Source organism: Meriones unguiculatus, chromosome 11, assembly GCF_030254825.1.
Source record: "Meriones unguiculatus strain TT.TT164.6M chromosome 11, Bangor_MerUng_6.1, whole genome shotgun sequence".
In the NCBI taxonomy this organism is placed as follows: domain Eukaryota; kingdom Metazoa; phylum Chordata; class Mammalia; order Rodentia; family Muridae; genus Meriones; species Meriones unguiculatus.
This window is the reverse complement of record NC_083359.1, coordinates 112,500,603-112,522,004: the sequence shown is the minus strand read 5'-3', so window position 1 is coordinate 112,522,004 and position 21,402 is coordinate 112,500,603. Positions and strand designations below refer to the sequence as shown.

At 42.4% G+C, this 21,402-nt stretch overlaps 2 long non-coding RNA genes across 2 annotated transcripts in view; one reads left to right on the top strand and one right to left on the bottom strand.

The window, feature by feature from the left end:
• Window positions 1–21,402, top strand: part of LOC132646437 (uncharacterized) — a 382,635-nt gene that overhangs the window by 214,784 nt on the left and 146,449 nt on the right. The gene's annotated exons all lie outside the window — the stretch shown is intronic.
• On the bottom strand, window positions 7,923–10,492 carry LOC132646519 (uncharacterized). The gene is made up of 3 exons (XR_009584818.1): window positions 10,412–10,492; window positions 9,038–9,146; window positions 7,923–8,501 (listed from the first exon to the last, which is right to left on the bottom strand). It is a non-coding gene; the product is annotated as an uncharacterized LOC132646519 (long non-coding RNA).

Sequence of the window (21,402 nt, the reverse complement as noted above, 5' to 3'; positions counted from 1 at the left end):
GTGATGTTTCAGTCTCTACAATGAGAGTGAGAGGAGACGCTCACACCGGGGGAGTACTGCTCTGAGGATTAAGCCAACAATGTAATGCCTTCTGCTTTAATAAGTCTATCTTTGTTTCTTTTCTTTAGAGAATGAGAAACCCTTGCCCCAGATCCCTGCCCATGCTGGCTTTGCAGGGCTGCTGTCCCCTGTTCTGGGCTCATTAAATTAAGTTTCTGTTGATAACCTTTGGCCATACTCATCTTCCAAAAGACTCTAATGCATGTTAATAAGCCAGACTTGAAAGGCACAGAGATCTCCCGGCCCATGGTCCTTTTCATGCCTCAGCAGCTTCCATGGCAAAAGGATGACATGACTTTTATCAGGGCTTTGGCTATGTTCATATCTCATGACATAGATTTTTTTTAGCACATTTTCAAAGAGTTCTCTTTATCACAATATCTTTAGTCTTCCTCAACAGTTCATATGGATATTTCTCAGAAGTAGCATAATCAAAGTCATAAAATCATTTGTACATTTATATAATTTTTTTTATCTTCAGGGCTTAGAGTTGGGAGAATTGTGCCATTAAAAGCAATTGCTGCTACAAAGCCCAGCTTTGAATCAGCTCTGACCTTTTGTTCGAAGCTCCTCCTGTTCCAGGGGACATCACACAGCTGTTTAGATAATGAAGCAGAGCAAAGTCCAGTGATCTCTTAGTGAGGGGGTGTTATTGTGTAAAGAGGCTTGGAGCAAGGAGAGGTGGGTCTGCCGGAGGTGCTGGCCTGCAGCTGTGGAATGACTGCTGCTGTACTGGCACCCAGTCCCTCTTGGTCAGCTGCCCCAGGAACTGAAGCACAGGGCCCACAGGTGTGTGGATGTACCAGAGAGTGGAAAAGACAATACAAAGGGCTCACTAGACCTGTTGTTTGTCGGGAAATGGGCAGAGCACTTTGTGGTCTGCATAATCTTACAAGTCCTAATACAAGCTTCCTATAGGACTGACTGCTTTCCTCTGCTATTAGTGCTAGTCAGCAAACTGTGTACAAGTTCTTGTTGGCTACTCAATGCCATGCTCCTTTTTTCTTTCTTTACATCGTGGTTGTAGCCCTCTCCTTCCCTCCTTCCATTCCTCCGAGTCCTACCCTCCCTTCTTATTTCCCCTATCCCATAATCCCTACTCCTCAGAGAAGGGGAGACCCACCCTCCCACGCATCCCATCCTGGCACATCAAGTTTAATCAGGATTGAACTCATCCTCTTATCCTGACAGGGTATCCCCACCAGAGGAAAGTGATTGAAAAGCAGGCAACAGAGTCCATATCAGAGTTAGCCCCCTTTCAGACCCATATGAGGACCTAGCTGCCCTTGGGCTACATCTGAGTAGGGGGCCTAGGTCCAGTCCATGCATTGTCCTTGGTTGGTGCTTCAGCCTCCACACGGCCCCCTAGGCTCTGGTTAGTTGGCGCTGTTTGTTTTCTTGTGGAACTCTTGCCCCCTAGGACCTTCTATCCTTCCCCCGATTCTTCCACACAAGACTCCCTGCCCTCTACCCAAAGTTTGGCTGTGGGTCTCTGTATCTGTTTCCGTCAGAGGCTGGGTGGAGCCACTCAGAGGACAGCTATACTAGGCTCCCATCTGCAAGCACAGCAGAGTGTTGTTAATGGTGTCATGGGTTGGCTGTCTCCCATGGGGTAGATCTCAGGTATGGACAGGAAATGCCATGGTCTTTATTATTACACTTACCATCTCACACCCTGTCTTACCTTGGTAAGGGAGATTTACCTGCCTTACACATGTCTGTGTTACTTTAGTCAACAGACATTGTGATTTAAATGAACACCTCAGAAATGTACCTGTTTTGGGCCAGCTTGGAACTCAGACCTGAAACTCGAGAGCAGATCTCTACTGGCTATATTTCCTTTCTTCAGACCACATGGCCCACCTGGGATCTAGGCAGGAGTCCTCTCAGGAAGAGAATCATGTGTATTGGTGGAATTTTTCATGAACAGCTACTGACATGGCAGTGCATTCTGGAACATCCCTAGGAATGTGGCATCTTTACTAGCCAGCAGCCTAGGATAAGCTTATAAAGGCTGTAGAGCAGCCTAGCTGACAATAGGCACAAAGCACAGCACTGTGGTTGCCAGCAGCATGCTGGGTTTATAGAAGGCATGCTATTGTAGTTGTTAGGGTCAGAACTTGGGCCATGGAGGCCTAACAACCCAGGCTTTTCTATTTGCCCTCAGAAAATCAACTGAAAAGACAAAATAAAAGTGAAAAGCAGAAACAGGAGATTTATTCACTGTGGCCATATTGGAAAGAGGGATAAAGAGGTCCAATGAAATCTATCTTCAGGCCCTGAGGCAGAGTTTAAGATTAAAGAGAGGCCAAATAAACTGTTTTGGCCAAGGTGTAGTCCTGTCCATCACCATTGTCTAGCTTGAATCTCTCCTTTAAAGTTGTCTGAGAAGTTGTCAGACCATTTGAAATCTCATTCTGGGAGACAAGTTTCCTCTCTGGCTAGCACCAGGCTTCAGCCTTTTCCTTCTCTCAGTACAAATCTCCTGGAGGAAATTCTGGTTTCTTGGGTCCATTGTGTACACAGGCAAAAGGAGAGGCATAGGTGTCTCTTTAGATTATCTTCATTCCAGCCAGAACAGAATAAGCACTAGCACAAAATAGAGTTCCTTTAGCCACTTCCAGTAAGTACTTCAGAGTGACAAGGCCATGGTTCTCATTCCCCCCTCCCTCTCTCTCTCTCTCATTTTGTTAGTTATTATTAGATTTTTGCATAAACCATTCTATTTCCTGAATTCCAGGCTTATCTTAGTCATTTTTCTATTTCTGTGATGAAACACTGTGATCAAAGCAAGCTGGGGAGGAAGGGGTTTATTCAATGGACAACATTCCACATCGTCCCTGAAGGAAGTCAGGGCAGGAACTCAAATGGCTCAGGAATCCAAATAGGGCAGAAACCTGGGGGCAAGAGCTGATGCAGAAGCCATGGAGTGTTCTGCTCACTGGCTTGTTTCCCAAGGCTTGCTCAGCCTGCTCTCTCAGCAACACCTACAATGGGTTGGGTCCCTTCCCATCAATCACAAATTAAGAAAATACCCTACAGCCTGACCTCATAGAGGCATTTTCTCAAATGGGGTTCTCTCTTTTCATATAACTATATTTTGTATCAAGTTGATATAAAATTAGCCATCACAAGTTTAAACTGTTTACCCATTTTTCAAATTTAATTATCTTACAACTTCCTAGAAAGTACATTACCTGTATTTCATAGAGAAGTAACTGGCATAAAATGGCAGTGGGATTCAAACTCATGACCGTCTATACTGAAGGCCTTGGCCTATCCTGACACTCAGTGACTGGAAGTCCTGCTGATAAGAGGTTATGCCCAGGTCCAGGATCCAGGGCTTACCACCTTTCACCCATCTGAGACCAGAGACTTGGGTTAGAGATCAGTGACCATCACATCTTGCCGCAGGTTATAATCACCTAGATGGAGGATGATTTCAAAGTCTTAGCTCTCAGATCAAAGGTCATACTGATTAAATGTTTAGGAGTGAGAGCACGAAATGAGCACAGTTGCCTTTAAAGACCCTGTTGATTCCAGTGAGCACTGCTTTTGAGATACAGACCCCAGGCATCAATCATCTTGGAACCCTGTAGCACTGCACACACATGTAAGAAGCCGTCTACCAAGGAAATAAAAACTGGGCAGGGCCTGAAAGCCATCTGTCCACTAGAACACAAGCCTTAGAATTCATCATCAGTTCCCAAGAAGACTGTCTGCCAGCTTGGCACACTCTGCTGGAGGTGATTTGATGCTGTCAGGCAGAGCCCAGAGGTGAAAGCAACAGCTGTCTTCCAAACAGAACTCAGCAAGTTTGTATGGCAGAGCGTGTTTGTGACCACAAGAGGCACATATATGAGGGTCCATGTTCCTAGACACATTATTCATAGCCATCTGCCCTGCTCCCCGATGTCACTCCAAGCCCTCCTTTCTTTCACTGACTGTCACCATATGGCCCTTAGTAATGATTTATACATCATACCCTTCATTAACTGATGGGAAAGAAACTGGCAGTAATTGGCTTCTATCAACTCTCATACGCTCCCAAATAAGTTCATAAAGTGTGGTCTTTGGTTAAGTTGTTAATGAAGCAACTCTAATTAACATTAGGGGCGTCCTTCATACACACCCAGAGAGAATGGCGAGATTTTAAAGGGCCTCATCATCATTAAATTAGTAAATGATCACAGCAGCCTATGTGTGCTCTAACTTTTGATTTAAAAATTATCATAGTGGGTTGATATGTTGTGTTTACCCTTCACTAATTGAACACTACCTTGCACTTAATCACAGTAAATTGGCCTTCCCTCTAAATAGATCTGAGGGGCTTTAGCACTTAATGCAGAGCAGCTCCCAGAGGAAGAGGAAAGGTGGAGGAAAGAAAGGCCTGAAGGAGAGTGTGGCCTGACACTACTCCATGCTCTGGGCCCATCGCCCTATCAATATGCATTTTCAGGTTTTAGACATAGCCAAATCACTGAATTTTTGAGTCTGGTTTGGGAAGTTAGGAATGGTCTTAACTTTGAAAGTTAAGAGAGGGTATGAAAAGACATGGTTAAGAGTTGACATCTGCAGCATCTTTTCAGAAAAGGCCAGCTTTGATGGCCCGCTGTTCATACAGGAGTGACAGGAGCTGATAGGTTAGTGCCAGGCTGAAGTCTGCACACCACGTGGGGGGTGAGGTGGGGAGGAGACGATGATGGCTTTCACAATGGAAACAGAGATGGAATGAAATTTTCTAGTGGGCAAGGAGTTTAAAAAGACAATGCTGGTTTTTAGTGCCAAAACAGAATTTGGATTTTTGTCTCTGATGTGGTCCCTGGTTGTCTTGGGGACATCCCCTTCTCCCCAGTGCCTCCCTGGCTTCCGGGGTAACCACGTCTGTAAGTTCCCTACTTGGAGATTCTGAATGCCTCTGCTGCTGCAAGCTTGGCTCACATCAGCTCAGATCCTATGTGACATACAATTCAAACTTCTGAAGGAAATGCCCCTCGGGCTGCAAACATGGCTAACTGATAACAAAGATCTTAGTGGCCCCATCACCCAGTGCATGCATATGTCCGTGCACAAGTCCATCCCTCTTCTCAAGTGTGCTGGCCACCATCCTCCGGTTTAAGAATCACCAGCATTGCTGCCTGTCAGACATTGCCAGAGGGTAAGAGGAGCAAGGAACTTTCTCTACCTGGTAAAAACCTTATTTGCAGTTCAGGTTTTTACTATAGTCCAAGTGTCACTGAATGAGAGCACTGGTTCCTGCTTGGAACCAACTTTTACCTGGTAGTTCTTTATCATTGTTTTCACTACCATGAAAATTTGCCAAGGACTTTCCAAGTAGACAGAACCAAGTATACAGGAGGAGTGTGCAAGAAATGAAGAGCATAAACATATATCAAGAGGAACTGCAAAGGGGAAAGGAGAAACATTTTAATTTTTAAAAAGCCATATAATTTTAATTAGTATGTATTAATTATTTGTATAAAGTGAGCAATTTCATTGTGATGTTTCCATACATGCTTATAATGAAACTGATAAGCTCCCCCCTCCTAATGTTTCTATTCACTCTCCTCCAGTTCCCTTTCCATATCTCCAGTGGTTTCTCTTTAAAAATCTATACACTCAGACTGTACAGCTCATTTCCTAGAATCTACCATCATGACAAATGGGGACTATGACTTGAGTTTTATGTATAAAGATCTTTATCAAAGTGTTATTTATAACAGTGATAAACTGGACAGATTCTAAATGCCCTACACTGGGGAGAGGTGAAACTACCATTTCCCAAACTTTTGTAGAAAATGAGTCCTTTGCAAGGTTTGTTTTAACAACTACAACGACGACAAAAGCAGAGCTCAGTATAGTTAGAAACTACCGCCTGCTGTGGTCCCGTTTTGAAGATTAAAAATCCACATCAGAACACTTGAGACTTACAGAATCCAGAAGGAAACATTAACTAGTCCAATCTATTAACAGGCATTCCTGATCTAAATACAGGGTTAAACAGAAGTGGAATAGTTACATGATAGAATATTGGGTAGCCATCAATACCCATCTTGTAATGAAGACACCTCTCATTATTTTCAAAAGAAAATGAAAAAAAAAAAAGTTTTGGTACTGAGTACTGAACCTAGGGTCTTGTGCTTGCCAGGAAAGCACTGAGATAAATTTAAAAGCCCTGCATCTTCTTGTAGACTACATAGGACATATGGGGATTAGTAATATGATGTATTAATAATCATAGCTTCAAGAAAGTTCCAGCAGTATGGGCTGTGCTCACTTCACTGCTGAATGGAAAGGGAGAGATAAAACTAGTACAGTTTGTTTTAGTGCTCACACAGGCTTGGATAAGGGGGGGAGATTAAAGACAAACTGCAGTTATCTCTATGCAGTAGATTTATGTGTAATGTTTAGATTTTACTGCATATATTTTACAAAATTTCTCTAATTTAACTGTTCTTAAAACATTTTATTCCCTTTTAGAATTTCATACACAAATATTATATTTACATCATTACCATTCTATCCTCTCCCCCTCCCCACTTCTTCTGTGTTCCCCAACTCCTTCTCAACTTCAAGATTGCTTCTTCTTTAATTATGTGTGTGTGTGTGTGTGTGTGTGGTATGCATATACGAATACAAATTGCTGAGTCCACTTAGTGTCATTTAGTGTTGAGCTGACCCTCAGGAACACATACCCTTTCAGGGGCTCATTCCTGGAGCAGACTGATTTACCCTCTCTATGGAGCCATTAATTGCGTCTTAATCTAAGGATGGGCTCTTGTGAGATCTCCATCATCACGTTGCTATACTGTCATTGTGTAGGTCTTGCTTGTCATCATGTAGGCAGGCACATTGTGGAGATTTCACGGGTACAACTCCCTGACGTGGATAAGACACTATTTAATGGCAGACATCTTGGTCCCCTGGTTCTTACAACTGTTTCATAATGAGAAATAATTTCACTTTTAGGAACACGTGAAAAATGGTTTGACGAATAGATTTGTGTCCTATATAGTCCATGGAAAGTTAGGATTGGAGATTTAGGTCAGTGTCATTGTACTTACCTCACAAGCACAAGGTCCTGGTTTTGGTAGACAGCACTAAAACAAGCAAACAGAATCCACCACAACCATGACCCCCCCCAAAAAAAAAAACCCACCAATATATAGTTTTTAGTTTCTAATGAGAGGGGATGGGAAAAACCACGAGGCCTAAGAACAAACTGATAGCCATCAACCCATTAGTGCCCTCTCTGACTGAGTACCTTCTCAAACACTTAAGTCCAATCTCTTACTATCTTTCCTCTCTCCTAGCTCTTTGCTCAGCCTTGATACTCCCTGTCTTCAGGACACACAGAGTACTTACTTTAAAGCAACTTGAAGTCACCATTCTTGGGTTAGAGGCATGAAGATCTTTGTTGAGGTTTCATATGCAAGAAAATTCCAACATTTGCTTTGATGAAAGGCAGGACCTCAGAGGGTAATGTCCCAGGGGGAAAGGAGATCCTGGCCAGTACCCTGATGTAGGAACACATGAGTATGTGTGCTGGAGTAGTTAGAAGGGCTGGTCATGGGGTATAGGGGAATAAGAAAGAGGACAGAATTTTCAAGGTTTTTTAACATATCAGGAAGATTTCCCCTTAACATGTAATAAATGTTTTGATATCCTACATCATGTATATACCTGCTGGCCTGTATAACTTCTGCTGCTGAGATAAAATACCCTGGCAAAGCAATTTAGAAGAGAAAGGGTTTATTTTAGCTCACAATTCCAGGTTACAGTCCATCACAGCAGGAAAGTTACATTACATCCACAGTCAAGAGCAGAGGATTGGATGCATGTATGCTTAGCACTCAGATGGCTGTCTCTACTCTGACACAGTCCAAGGCCCCAACCTAGGAGAATGGTGATGGTAGTCTGAGTCTTCTCAGGTAATAGCCATTCCTCACAGGCATGCCCGTGCCTTTCACAGAGACTCTTCCCAGGTGAGTCTAGACTGCGGTGGGCTGACAGTAACCTAACCCTGACACCACCTGCAGTGCTCTCTGGCTTTGAAGAAGCCTCCAGTCCCACAGGAGGGACTTCTGTAGAGCTGCCCTTCTCTGCTTGGAGGAGCATGGCTCCAGGGAGGTGGGAGAAAGAGAACTGTCCAGAGAAGACAGAAGAGGATCCGCAGAGGGAATTCTAGTGAGAAAGCTGAGGCAGCAGCACAGGCCCCCAGGATTGAGATTACAGTCAAAGGCTTCCTAAATCCTGAAGTTTTAATTCTCCCCAATTCCTCCGTGTTGGGGACTCTGTCTCTAATGCAGGAATTTGTAGATGTGGTCCTTCAGGGGTTCTTTTAGATGTTTCACTCCTTCCAGGAAGTCCATACAAAGAGGAAAGGAGACCCTCTGAGAATCAGATCCCAGAGCAGAGTAAAATAAAGTGCTGGAAAGCAGCTAGAAGAGAGAAACAGCATAGAGAAGAAGAGACACATTTTACTGTCACAGTTCAAAGGCCTTTGCAGCAGCCCTGCCCCTGCTCAGAGCTGTGGGTGGCTATTGGTATCCAGCAGCTGCTGGCATTGCATTCTAGATAATACTTTGCAACTATTAATGTGACTTTCTGATCCATAATATTATTCCCTCTGTGCAGATGAGGAAACTACAGCTTTAAGTGGAACAACCTTTTTCCAATGCATGCTGCTAGAATGCTCCAAAGGGAAATCTGGAATGAGGTACTGGGTAAAAAAAGGATGTTAAAGAGCCCTTTATTTCTCAGTGATCTTTGAGGAGGCTATTTCTTGTTTGGTACTTTTAACATGAACCTTCACGAGGAAGTTTTGTCTACTTGCAGATTGGATGGGAGCGACACACTGGAAAGGGATGGTGAGGAAGAGCTGGAAAAGGATTACAGTGAATGAGTTGTGAGGCACCTTGGGTCAGGAAAATAGCTGGATTTGCAGAACACTGGTGTCAGAGTCCTTGATTCCTACCTGATGGGGCCCGGTTTACATTCATTTTTTTCATCTAGGAGTGGAGAGGAGACCTTGTAGCTGGGTTTTAGGCCACTTTAACAGGTTCTTTTTTGTTGAACCCCCAACACTAGGTAGGAGAGAAAAAAGGTTACAGGCAAAAGTGGCATCAATATCATTAGTTTGCTTCCTGGTGATTAGGGACATTGAGTTCCTTGGGGCAAATTTGATCTTTATTGTCAGGATATTGCCAAAGAGCAATCCAGCCACCAGCAGCAGGAGCAGGAACAAGCAACAAGCAGCAAGCAGCAAGCAGCAAGCAGCAAGCAGCAAGCAGCAAGCAGCACAAGGAACAAACAGCGTCAACAGCAGCCACCTCAGCTCTCGGGGCTCCAACACTTTTATACCTTCTCAAGAGTCCCCAGAGTCCAAACATAAACTAGCTGCAGCTGGCAAGAAACTCCTGCTAGAGCAGAGGCAAATCATCGTCAGATGCTGTGGATAATCTGAAGCAGCATCACATCCCACACCCAGGATTAAAACAAAAACATTTCTATGTTTTTAAAGAAACAACAACAACAAAAAATCTCACTTCAGGACCTCATTACAAACACTGACTTTTGATGGACAGAGGCCAAGGTGGCGGCACCAGGAGAACACTACATCTAAGAAGCAGGACAACATTTTCCATGCAGCGACCAAAAGACTGAACTTTGGGCCCTAAAACAACAGCGATCGTGTTTCCCAGGTGAGAGGAAACCACCATGGCGTGGGAATCAGGTGGGTACAAGCTCAGGCCACCCAGCCAGAACCCAGAAGAGATCCCGGGTCACGCAGGCACTAGGTTCCCAGAATAGACTGTTAAAGCCAGACTGGCAGAGCAGGGAGGGAAAGCCTTTGAGAAACTGTCAGTCTTTCAGAGAAAAGCTGTAAGGGCTGGAGGTTAGAGAGAGAGTGGAGAGCAGAGTTTGGGCAGAGTTTGAGGAAACGTTAAGAAGTTGATTTAACAGGACCTGTGGCTGGTTGGAAAGAGTGTGAGAAGTCAAGGATACTGTCAGACCCTTCTGACGTTAGGGAACTGTAAGTGGGATGACAAGGAACAAGCCGACCTGCCTGAGAGAAAAGGCTGGTTTTAGTAAGCAAGCAAGGCAGAGGAATAAGCCAGGAGCTCCAGCCCCTTTCTCTTGTGTGTTGCCTCTGCTAGTGTTAAGGCCCTGTTTAAGCTGAGGAGATCCTTAACACTCTCCAAACCTTGATTTAAGAAAGATCACCCAGGAGAGAGTCCTACAAGCCACAGAACCTGGAAAGGGAAGAGAAGGCTGCAGGCAGCAAAGCATTTGCTTGTTTATTGTTGAGCTTTACCCTGAGTGTGATCTAAGATGCCCCACAAATTACCTTAGTTCCCTCATCAATCTGAAGTCATCTCCAGCCATCACCCACCTCTCCAAGCAGAGCAGAAAAAGGGAGTGCAGGAATTCACCTCAGAATAGAATAAAACAGAAAGTAGGAGTGATCAGTAAGTCAAGAGACTTCCTGGATGGAATATTCCCAAGTGGAAGCTGAGAAAACAGTGGCCTTGCATAGTAACTAGCTATGATGTTCCCTCAGGGAATATTGTATTCCCAGTGAGCATGGTGGCTTGTGTGTCCACCTAGCTCTGGAGGGTGCTGGTGCAGGAGCTGGGGGCACATCTCTCACCAAGGAGCATACACAAGATCATGGGCTCACACTCCACACATAGGTGCCTGCCTGATGAAGGCAGAAATGAGATGAGACGTGGGGGCAGGGATTCAAATATCCTGTTCTGAGGGTATGCTTTAGAAGAAGAACATGGGGAGATTTTGGAAGTTTTAATGCCAGGGCTTGAGAAATTCCTGGAGAAATTCTAATCTGATTCCTCGTTTCTATAGCGGTTACAAATTATACATTGACTCGGAATCAATAGCCAAGCTGCCTGACTCCAGCACCCTTGGACTCTAGGTACAGTGTCTCCTGCCCAGACTAAGAAACTACAGAGTTAAACAACAATCTGGCTGATTTAATCAAATTATTGTCCAAAACAAATAACAGCTTTCCAGTTCCCCAAAGAGCACCATTCCTTTAATCTCTGTCTCATGCTTGTTTGCCTGTGTTATAAGCCTAGTTTCCCTGCTGGGAACCCTTCAGAATAAATGCATAAAGGGACCAAGTAAAATTCAGAAATGGAGTCTTCTATCTTAGTTTTCCTGACTTACTTTCTTCCTACCGAGTGGTATGTCCCTGCCAAATGTCAATGTCTCAAATAGGTCAGACACTCTCCACCTCCTTCTACCCCGCTGCCAGGCAACAGCTCACATATAAGCTCCTTCCTTCTCTCATCGGTTCACACCCTGTTTACCTGCTCAGTAGTTTCTCTCTTCTGTGTGGATGCCACAAAGAAGTAATAGCTAATTCCTATTAATAGTTATTGATATTAATATTAATATTAGTAATAGCTGATGATACCTGGATAATTTTCATACATTTAAAATTTAGCTTTTATTTTCAAAAAAATCAATAATGCTTATGGTAAGAATGCAACAGAAAAAGATACAATCCATTTTATATGTGACTGTCAATCTCCAAGTCCAAATTGCTAAGCCAAGATTTGTGTAACTTCACTAACCCAGTTTGTGCATATAAAAGCACATACCTGTGCATTTTAAACACGTTTAGAAACATGCTGTAGATACCCTCTTTCCCTCTGACTTTTTCTTTTAATGATGCATGTGAATGAGTTTGCATATTGGAAAACACAAATTCATCTCTTGTCTTTAGCAGCTTTCTTGTCATCTCTCTGTGCAGAAGCACTGTAATTGAGAAGAGTAGACATTTAGGCTATTCCCAGTTTTATCTGCCCTGACAAATGATTTTTAACATCCTGAGAGTAAAGAATCTTTTCTGTAAACGTTCTTACATGGAAGCTCCCTAGCTAAGAGGAAAAGAGTAGTTCCTCTCATTAAAGCTAATGACTGAGATATGGTATAGCTCAGTGGAATGGCACTGGCCTAATATATACTTGGCTCTGGGTTCATCTCCAGCACTGAAAAACAGAACAAAAATGAAAATCCTCCCTAAACCTAGTGATGCTGGTAGATTAGATACAATGGCAAGTTTATCAATGCCTGATAGGCTTTAGGAAGATGTTTGGGGAAGTCACTGGGAGTCTGGGAAAAGTTATAAAATAATTGCTATAAATTTTTTCTTTGGCAATGGCATTTCCTTCTGTTTTAAATAAGGTTTACAAGGAGAAAACCGATAATGGGAAACTTTGAGAAGCTTCATCAGGCCAATTTAAAGAATGATATTTCAGTGATGAAGTTGAGTAATGTCACCGAGTAACATTGAGTGATGCCATTGGATGACATCATTTAATGATGCCATTGACTGATGTCAGGTGAAGATGTTGCATGATTATTCTCTGTGTGCTCTTGCTTGGTGGTATCATGGAGCCATTAAGTAATGCCATTGAGTGATGCTGTTTGGCTATGGTATAGTGTGGTCCTGAAGTGATATCCTTGAGTGATTGCATTCAATAAGAATGTTGAGTGGATTCATATACCACTCAATACATTGATGGTGAAGTTGGGTGACAATGATGCTGATAAGTGACACTGTCAAGTGATGCCATTAAGTATCGGCACTGAGTCTTATCACTGAGTAATGATGCCAAGTGATGATGTTGGGTGATGCCATTATGCTGTCCTCTTGAGTTGTGTTATTGAATGACACTGTTGAAGCTTGTACTGAGTGATGTCACTGTGTGATAACATTTAGTGAAGATGTTTTCTTATAAAAAGTTCTTAGTATTCTAATCTGTGGCATGCAATTCTCATATTTTTTCCTTAATCTTTGGAGATTATGAACTTAAAAGAAAAAGTTAATTTGAAAATGAAAAGAAATATGATATATTAGACTTTCTATATGTGTCAAATTTTTTGATGGTTTTTAGGTGTGGTTATTGGACTCGGGAGTGAGATCATAGGTGAAGCAACAGAAGCAGCAGCTATGATGTAATTGATGCATAAATGAGTGAAAGAATGACTGCCTGCATGAGGGGATGAGAGCAAGATGCCAAGAGAATCTGACTATTGGGCAAACTAATCATTATTTTTCTTGAAATTAGAAAAAAAATCATATATATTTGGCTTATTTTTAAGCACAAATGACCAACCTCAAAGATGGTTGAATTTTCTGGTGGTCAAAGAATAAAGGGACTTTCATCCTGTTCCCAAGGCCTTGTGAAGACTAAATCCTTGGGCTTGAATCTTCTGGGTAATTTCTGAGTGCCACAGTTTCTCCGGTCCTTACTTTTGTATCTCTGAATTCAAGTTTTCCCAAGAGTGTACCTCAACCCATCCATATTAGAATCATGTAAATGAATTATCAAAAATATTCTGTCCCAGTCTCAATTATTCATTTATATTCTACCACAAATGAGAATCAAAACACTGACACTAACTCAGACGCAAGACCTCGTGTTTATCACCTTGCTGGCTTCCTATCTACCAGCCTACTTGTTTGGTTCTCTATATACATAATGATATTGACATGTGTTGCTATGGTTTCCAGATGGAATGCTGTCTACTTGGGTATGCTTCTCACTGAAGCCTTTCACTGGTTGTGTCTTTCCACCATGGCCTTTTTCCACTTAAGTTAGCAGGTTCTCCAAGGCTCCAACTCATTCCATGGGACCATTTCCCATCCTATGGGTTCAGAGATTTATTTTCCTTCTTCCTGTACTTCTTTCTCTCCTTCCTTTCATTTCCTGTTTTTGTTTGTTTTGCTTTGTTTTGAGGGTCATGCTGAATAGCTCAGACTGACCTCTAACTTGAAATCCTCCTGCTTCAGCCTCCTGAGTTCTGGGAAGAGTATGTGTCACTTCATTCTGAACATTATAAGAAAGCCTGAGACTATCTGTGTGATAAATGACAATTATACCTTTGTCTCATTTAATCATTGTAGATATTGCTATTTTGCTATATTTTGGCATAATTGCAGAAAAGCTAGATATGACTTATCTGTCACAAGCATGTGGCATAGTAACCTTTCTGGGTGACATATCTTCCAGATAGTCACATATGAGTCCTGTCCTTTCAATTACCTTGAAATATCCATCCTGAAGTTGTTTTCTGGACAGGTCCATGAAAAAGTGCTTTGGAAAAGTCTTTATAGATAGCTCTCTAGAGCTGGTCTGGGCAAGAGATTGGATTCTGTGTAGTTTGAAATGGACTTTTTACTAATGAAGAGGCCTGAAGTCAATGTGTCTAGAAATTCCAAGCATTAATATTTACAGGGAGAGGTTAGCTCCAGAGAAGGTCCTGGGTTATAGGGCTCTGAGCCTTCCAGAAGAATTCATGAAATTGATCTCTACAACTGGAAATGGCTGAAACTCTACAGTCTAGAGGATTCAAGGTCACAGAGGAGTAGTGAGAATTGAAAGTCAGAGTGGTCAGAGCTCAGGGTCAAGGAGAGAGCAGAAGGGGAGACTGAATGCAAAGCTACTGCACCTGGCCTAGGCTTCTCAACTCGGTGAAGGCCTGAATGTGGTGTGGAGGAGCAGGTTGGTGACAGAGCCCTACACATATGGAGGGTCACACAGAAGCTGTGGAAACGAGAGCCTATGAGAACCAGGTCATGTGCCTTTCAGTACCCGAAAAACAAATGTAATGGGGAGGGGGCACAGCAATTTCTTGGCTGGCTTGGATTTAAAACCAAAATCAATTTGTATTAGATTAGCTGTATGTCAATGTGGGCCAGGCTTTCAGGCTCCACCAGTTTTAGGTAAATTGAATTGGCAATTCAGTATCCTTCTCAGGTCTGAGGGTCAGGCAGCTGACTCCAGGAAAAACAAAAAAACACAAATAAAAGTACACAGACCAGACAAGCAGGAAATGAGGCAAAGGGCCATGACTTCAGTGAGGCAGACGGCTGGCTCCTTCAGATGGAGTCTCCAGAGGTTGTCTAATCTGGCTATCAGGTTCCTTAAAGGATGGCTGGGAAGCTACAGACTCTGGCTGCCCTTGTGGCTGCTACACTTTCGTTCTAGGGCGCACATGATTGGGCTCTGTGGCCAGTGTTACTTCACGTGAGCACTGCCACACGTGACAGGTGCTTATCCTGCAGTCATTAGAGAAGTGCACATTATGTATGTGTGTGTGTTTGCCCAGAAAATGTTTCATTTGAGATTATTTAACCTTGACTAGAAATATTCACTAACTAGAATGTACTCTTACAAGATCATTGTATCTAGCCCCAGCCCTGGGGAAAACCAATTCAACTAATTGGAAGCCTCTCGGCAGCCTGTTTGCTGATCATGGGCTTGTAATTCAGCATTGTTCTCTCTTTCACACCATCCCAAATGCAACAGGGGCCAGAAATACAGCTCCAGTGAATCAGAAGGCCTCTCTCTCCTTCCTGCTGCCTCCTATGAGCCCAGCATCCCCACACAGGGGCATCTCTGTCACCCTCATGAATTATCATTTCTCCAGGACTCACCAGGTGCCTGGCACATCAGAGAAGAAACGGATTGACTTGACTGTCAACAACCACCCTGAAAATAGCCAAATAATTTTGATGTTCTTCAAACATATTATAATTAAAAAAATACATGCTGGGAAAAATTATAAGCGTTTAATCAGAAGAGAGGGTCAAGCTGATGCAATTAGGGAGGGAAAGGCAGTAGCTTTCATCATCAGAGATGGTTTCATTGCTATTCTGTTGAAAGTAATTGGATTGAAGCTAAGATGTTTCCAGCCTGTTACTGTTTGAAGTATTGCGTCTAGACCAGTGGTTCTCAACCATCCTAATGCTGCAACCCTTTAATACAGTTCCTCGCATTGTGGTGATTCCCAACAATACAATTACTTTCACTGCTACTTCATAACTGTAATTTTGCTGTTATGAATCATAATGTAAATATCTGATATGCAGACATAGGTTGTCCCTGTGAAAGGTCATTCAACCCCTAAGGGGTTGTGGCCCACAGGTTGAGAACTGCTGAGGTAGGCTGTGCAGCGTGGTGCCTAGCTTGGATGCCACGCTCAGGGGTCACTATCCTATCTCATCCTACAGCTTGCTTCTCAGTGCAGATTCATCTGGTGGCAACTTTGGACATAAGTGTGTTTAAAAGCCATCCAACCCCAGTGACAAATTACTAATTCAGGGTAAGAGAGTGCTCCTGGGTGGAGATGAGCATGGCTTTCCAGGGGAAGTGTCTGTTGGTGAATGATCATGTTGCTAAGAAAGTCAAGCCGCTCAGTGAGTGGGGAAGCCCAGTCTTAGACAGTGAAACCTGCTGTAAGACAGAAGAAAGCAAGCGAGACTTGCAACCTCTCCAACAGATGGTAGGGCTGGCCAGCTAGACACTGGGCTGGTCCCAAGCATCTCGAAATGTGTGCATTTTCTTCTCTGGCTGAAGCAAGCCTCCTATTCCATGTATGTGACTATGTGTGATATGCATATATTTGTGTGATAGGTGAGTGTGTATGTGGCATGCATGTGAAGTGTCAGTGATGTGAGTTTATGTATATGAATATATGTGATATGTATATATGCATGTATATATGTATGATATCCAAGTGTAAATGATATGTCAGTATATGTGGTATGTGAGTGATGTGGGTATGTGTTACAGAGGTATGTGTTATGTATATGGCATACATGTTTAGTTGTGTGGTATGTGTGAGTGTATGTGATGTACATGTATAATGTGTGTGATGTATGTATGTGATATACAATCGTATGTGATATCTATGTATGTATGCATGTGATATGGTGATGCATGTTGTGTGAATATGTGCATTATGTGTATCTGTGTGTGTTGTATAAAAATGTGCTATGTATGGACATGTTTGGATGTAATATGTGTGGCATGTATGCGTATTGTATGTACGTATGGGTTGTATGTGTGATGTGTGCATGCATGTATATGGTATGTATTATATGTTGTGTTCTGTGTGTATTTATTTTGTTCTATGTGTTATGTATACATGTGGTATTTGTGTAGTGTGTGGGATGTATATATGATATGTATGTTTATGTTCTGTGTATACAGTGTGGTATTCATGTGGGGCGAGTGTGTGTGTGTGTGTGTGTATTTGTGTGTGTTTATACTGCATCCTTATCGACTGAAATGACCAGGTGCCAGGACCCTTTCAATCACAGCACAGGTTACATGACGGGGAGAAATGGCAGTAGAAGGTTTACGTTCAGTGACAGCACGGAGAAATGGCAGGTAGATAGTCTGAGTTCTGAGGAATTGCTCTTCTGCCAGGGGAGAGAGATACTTTTTCTTCAGGTGTATCTACTGGAAAAATGGTCAATGCTTTTGTAAATAACCCCCTCACCCATTCTGTGAGTGATCACATTTAAACTTAGTCTTCCTTTCCTCCCCCTCCCTACCTCCCTCTCTTTCTTCTGCTATTTCACAATAAGTGATAGACAGTAGCAGCCCTTTGGGGTTGCTCCTAACCACTTTTGATTTTGTAAAACTTCATTTTTATACTGTCGTATGTGAACCTTGTAACCACCTGAGATGGTTAGGGGCACATTGTCATGTATTCTTTCCAGTTCTACAGGCGGGGTGATAAAAGGTGCCATTTATTACTGTTTAATGAATGGGAGACAGAGGATTTGAGTAGCAAATGACCTGTCCAAGCCCACTGTAGTAGACCGGAAGTGCTCACCTGTAAACCATGTTTCCAGGAGTCTTCAAAACATTTAGTTTAGGGTCATGATGCCTATTCCATACAACCCTTTGAGTTTCAAAGGAAATGATGTTTTGAAAGACCCTTAGAGGTCTAAGTTCCTGCAATGCCCAAAGGTTGTGGGAATGTTCTGGGCTCAAACCAGTCACATAAATTTCTGGTTTCACCAAGCATACTAATCTCAGTTCTGAAAGCAAATTCTAAAGACAAGGCCTCACCTAAAGATAAAGTCAGAGGAAAAAAATTAAAAATGACAAAAAGGTATGGGTCAAATAATACAGTAAACAGAGCAACAGAGCAATTGCAGCTGCCCTCCTCTTCACGGAAGGAAAACACTGCACACCAACCAGGAGGCTGAAGGACAGAGACAGGAGCCCGGGGTGGGAGAGGAGCCTCAACAAAGCTCCAGATCCACACAGTTGATATTAAATATGACAGTCTGAGTGATGATGAGCTGAAACTGTTGACAGATGAAGACAGAAGATAGAAGCAGAAGGCCACATCACCTAGGCTTACATTCAACAGCACAGGAAGGCACAGCCCAGCAGGCATTCTCAGAGGTTACTGAAGGAGTCGGTAAGCACAGCTGTGTGTGTGTGTGTGTGTGTGTGTGTCTTCACACATGTGTACATGAGGGACTGTGTATGTGTTTGAGAGAGAGGGGGGGCACTATAGAACTATTCTCTGGGTCTCTCACTTATTACATACCACTGGGCACAGGGGAAGTACTATGGACACAAAGATGAAAGCAGGGAGGGTCTTTGTTCTCCAGAAGCTTTCATAGTGAGACACATACAGAAGTGAGCAAGTGATCTTTTCATAAACAAGTGATGCAAGGGGCCAGGCCAGGTGCTGTATGTGCGCCAAAACCAGGCCAGTGTGAAGACAGAAAAGGGTGAAAGGAAGGGGCTGGAGACAAGACAGTTCCTCAAAACTCCATACTGGTCTGCAGTACTGAGGTTCCTGTTTTTAGAATTACTAGAACTGTTACTGGGGTGCAAATAGGGAGTCTTCTCCAACGCAAGCAGTGTTACCAACTCAGACCACTCACTTCCACCTGTCTCTACACAGGAAGCTCCACTGCCAATGACAAGATTTCTGAAATGTTCCCAAGTGCTCTTCCTTGGCATGCCCCATTGGCTGTAACAGCTTCTAAAAATCTGGTATCGGCCACTATGGGGCAAGCTGTCACATCTCCATCCGCCATCACCTGACTTATGACACATCTTTTGGAGTCATGGAAGATAGCAGAGCCCTGTGTTTACCTCTGTTCAAAGCCATTCCCAGTTTAAAACTGCATTTCCTGCTCACTTGTACTGATGTTGAATTCTTGATAAGTAAGCATTGTTTTTGTTTCATTGTGTAAGTAGTGGGCTGGGTCTAGCTGCTTGTGAGTAGCATTTATGTTGACTTTAGCTTTGAAATGAAGGCTTTAATCTGGTTTTCTAAAGGCCTTATTCTCTATTTTTCCTCAAGATAAAGATTTTTCAAGTTTAGATAAGACAAATTTTGTATGGCTGTATCTTATCAATAACGATGTGCTAATGAGTAGTTTTCATCACTTCATCATTTTGAGGGAAGAATATGAGTTCTTCCAGGTTCTCACCTTGCTCTTGTTTCCAGGCATGCATTTAGCCTACTTTCTGCAATAGCCTGGAGGAAACTTGCAGCGAGGACCTCACTACCATTTCTGTGTGCTGGACTAATTTGAAGTGTTAGTCAGACACATCCAGACTAAGAATATAAATCATTTGAAGCCTCACAAAGTCATGAGACCTGTTGAACCCTGGCTGCTCTTAAAAAAAAAAACAAAAAAAAAAACCTCAATTTTTTTCCAAGCAGGACGTTTTATGATAGATTTAGAAGCAAGTTTATAAATTCTTAAAGCTAAATTGTCTCCCTAGTACATTTTAATAGAGTAATTTGTGTTCTACATGTCAAAAACCAGGGGAAACTTGATGTTCTTTTAACAATTTTCCTCTATTGTGGTATTCCTTCAATGAATTCTTGATTTCCCCTTAAACCTTTTCCAGGAGGGGCAGGTCCCCTGTGACTGTTCACAAATGAGCCAGCTTCCCACAGCTTCCTGCATCCGTGAACAGATAGACAAATAGGAGGACCAGAAAGAGTGCAGTGTCTGATACAGATGTGGATTATATAAATCAATGTTTTTACACTGTAACAATGCTTAACTGATGGGATTGAAGATACAACTAAGAAAGCTAGCACAGCGGTTGCTAAAGGGATGAATTAATATAACATGAAGAACTAACTAGATAGTTCAAAGTCATGTGAGAGAAATTTCAGATAAAAAAAAATGTTACAATAATCAAAAAGAAATACCCAGACCTGAAGAGATGTGTGAGGCTGTACATGAGGAAGACGATGACATTCACAGGTGGTAAAGAACAACCCACATTCAGGCACTTTGTAGGTGAGTTTTATAATAGCAGTGAAAAGCTCTTAAACCAGCAAAAAAGAAAAATCAGATCAATTATGGACTACTGAATAGCAGCCAGGACAGTGATCCTATGTCAGAAGCAGAAGCAGAAGCCAAAAGACTATGAAAGGGTATTTTAAAACTGCTATTCACTTATCTGACAAAATCCTGCACATGTGTGGAAAAAAAAAAAAACAAAAAAAAAACCAAAAAAAAACTCTGCCAAACTTAGGGGGCCTTCTTAACCTGACAAAGATGGAAGAGGCGTCTTCTCTATGCTCCCTTCGCGACCTAGGATTCTTAGACAACTACTGTTCTAGCAACCCTAACCTGTGAGGTATAAAAAGAAAAAAAAAACAGGGTATAAGGAATTTGGAAGAAAGGGGCCCACTTTCATTAAACAGAGTTGAGGCAAATGTTTACCACAGCAACAGAAGAAAATAAACTAGAACAGAAAGGAAAAAGAATAAAATTAAATGTCACAGGAAATGAGCCAATATTAAACATCTACTTCTGGGTGTTGGTGCCACTGAGAGGAGCAATAGGTACAAGGAACACAGAACAGCAGGGACAGACCATTAAAACAGTCCAGAGAGAGAACTCAGGAAATGTGATTCCACATATGGAAAACATGAGCGCATGTACTCTCTCTCTCTCTCTCTCTCTCTCTCTCTCTCTCTCTCTCTCTCTTCACACACACACACACACACACACACACACACACAGCTATTGTCTGTGCCTAATAAAAACATAAAAATCAAGTAGCGCACATAAAAATCAAAGTGATTATGAATGTCCTGATTAACAATGTTTTGGTATGGATATGAGAAGTTCCCCCAGAACACCTGTAGAAATCTTTGTCCCCTAAGCCCTTGTTTGGAGAGGGGCTTTCAGAAGTGATGGGATCCTTTAGTTCTCTGACCCCACTACTAATACTGCATAGACTGAGTAGATTGTATTTAGTTATCTATATGTGCATGCATATATATCTGCAATAACCATTAATGTAAAAGGCCTTAAATTTGAAAGACAGCATGGAGGGGAAAGTGCAAGGGTTTGGAGGAAGGAAAGGGGAGGGAGGAATGATATAATTGTATTTTAATCTTGAAATAAAATAATTAAAAATAATATTACTACATAAGGATTTCTACTTATAATTAAGGAAGAATAACAATGGTTAGATTTATCTTCCTCCATAGAAGACAAACAAAAGTCTTTAA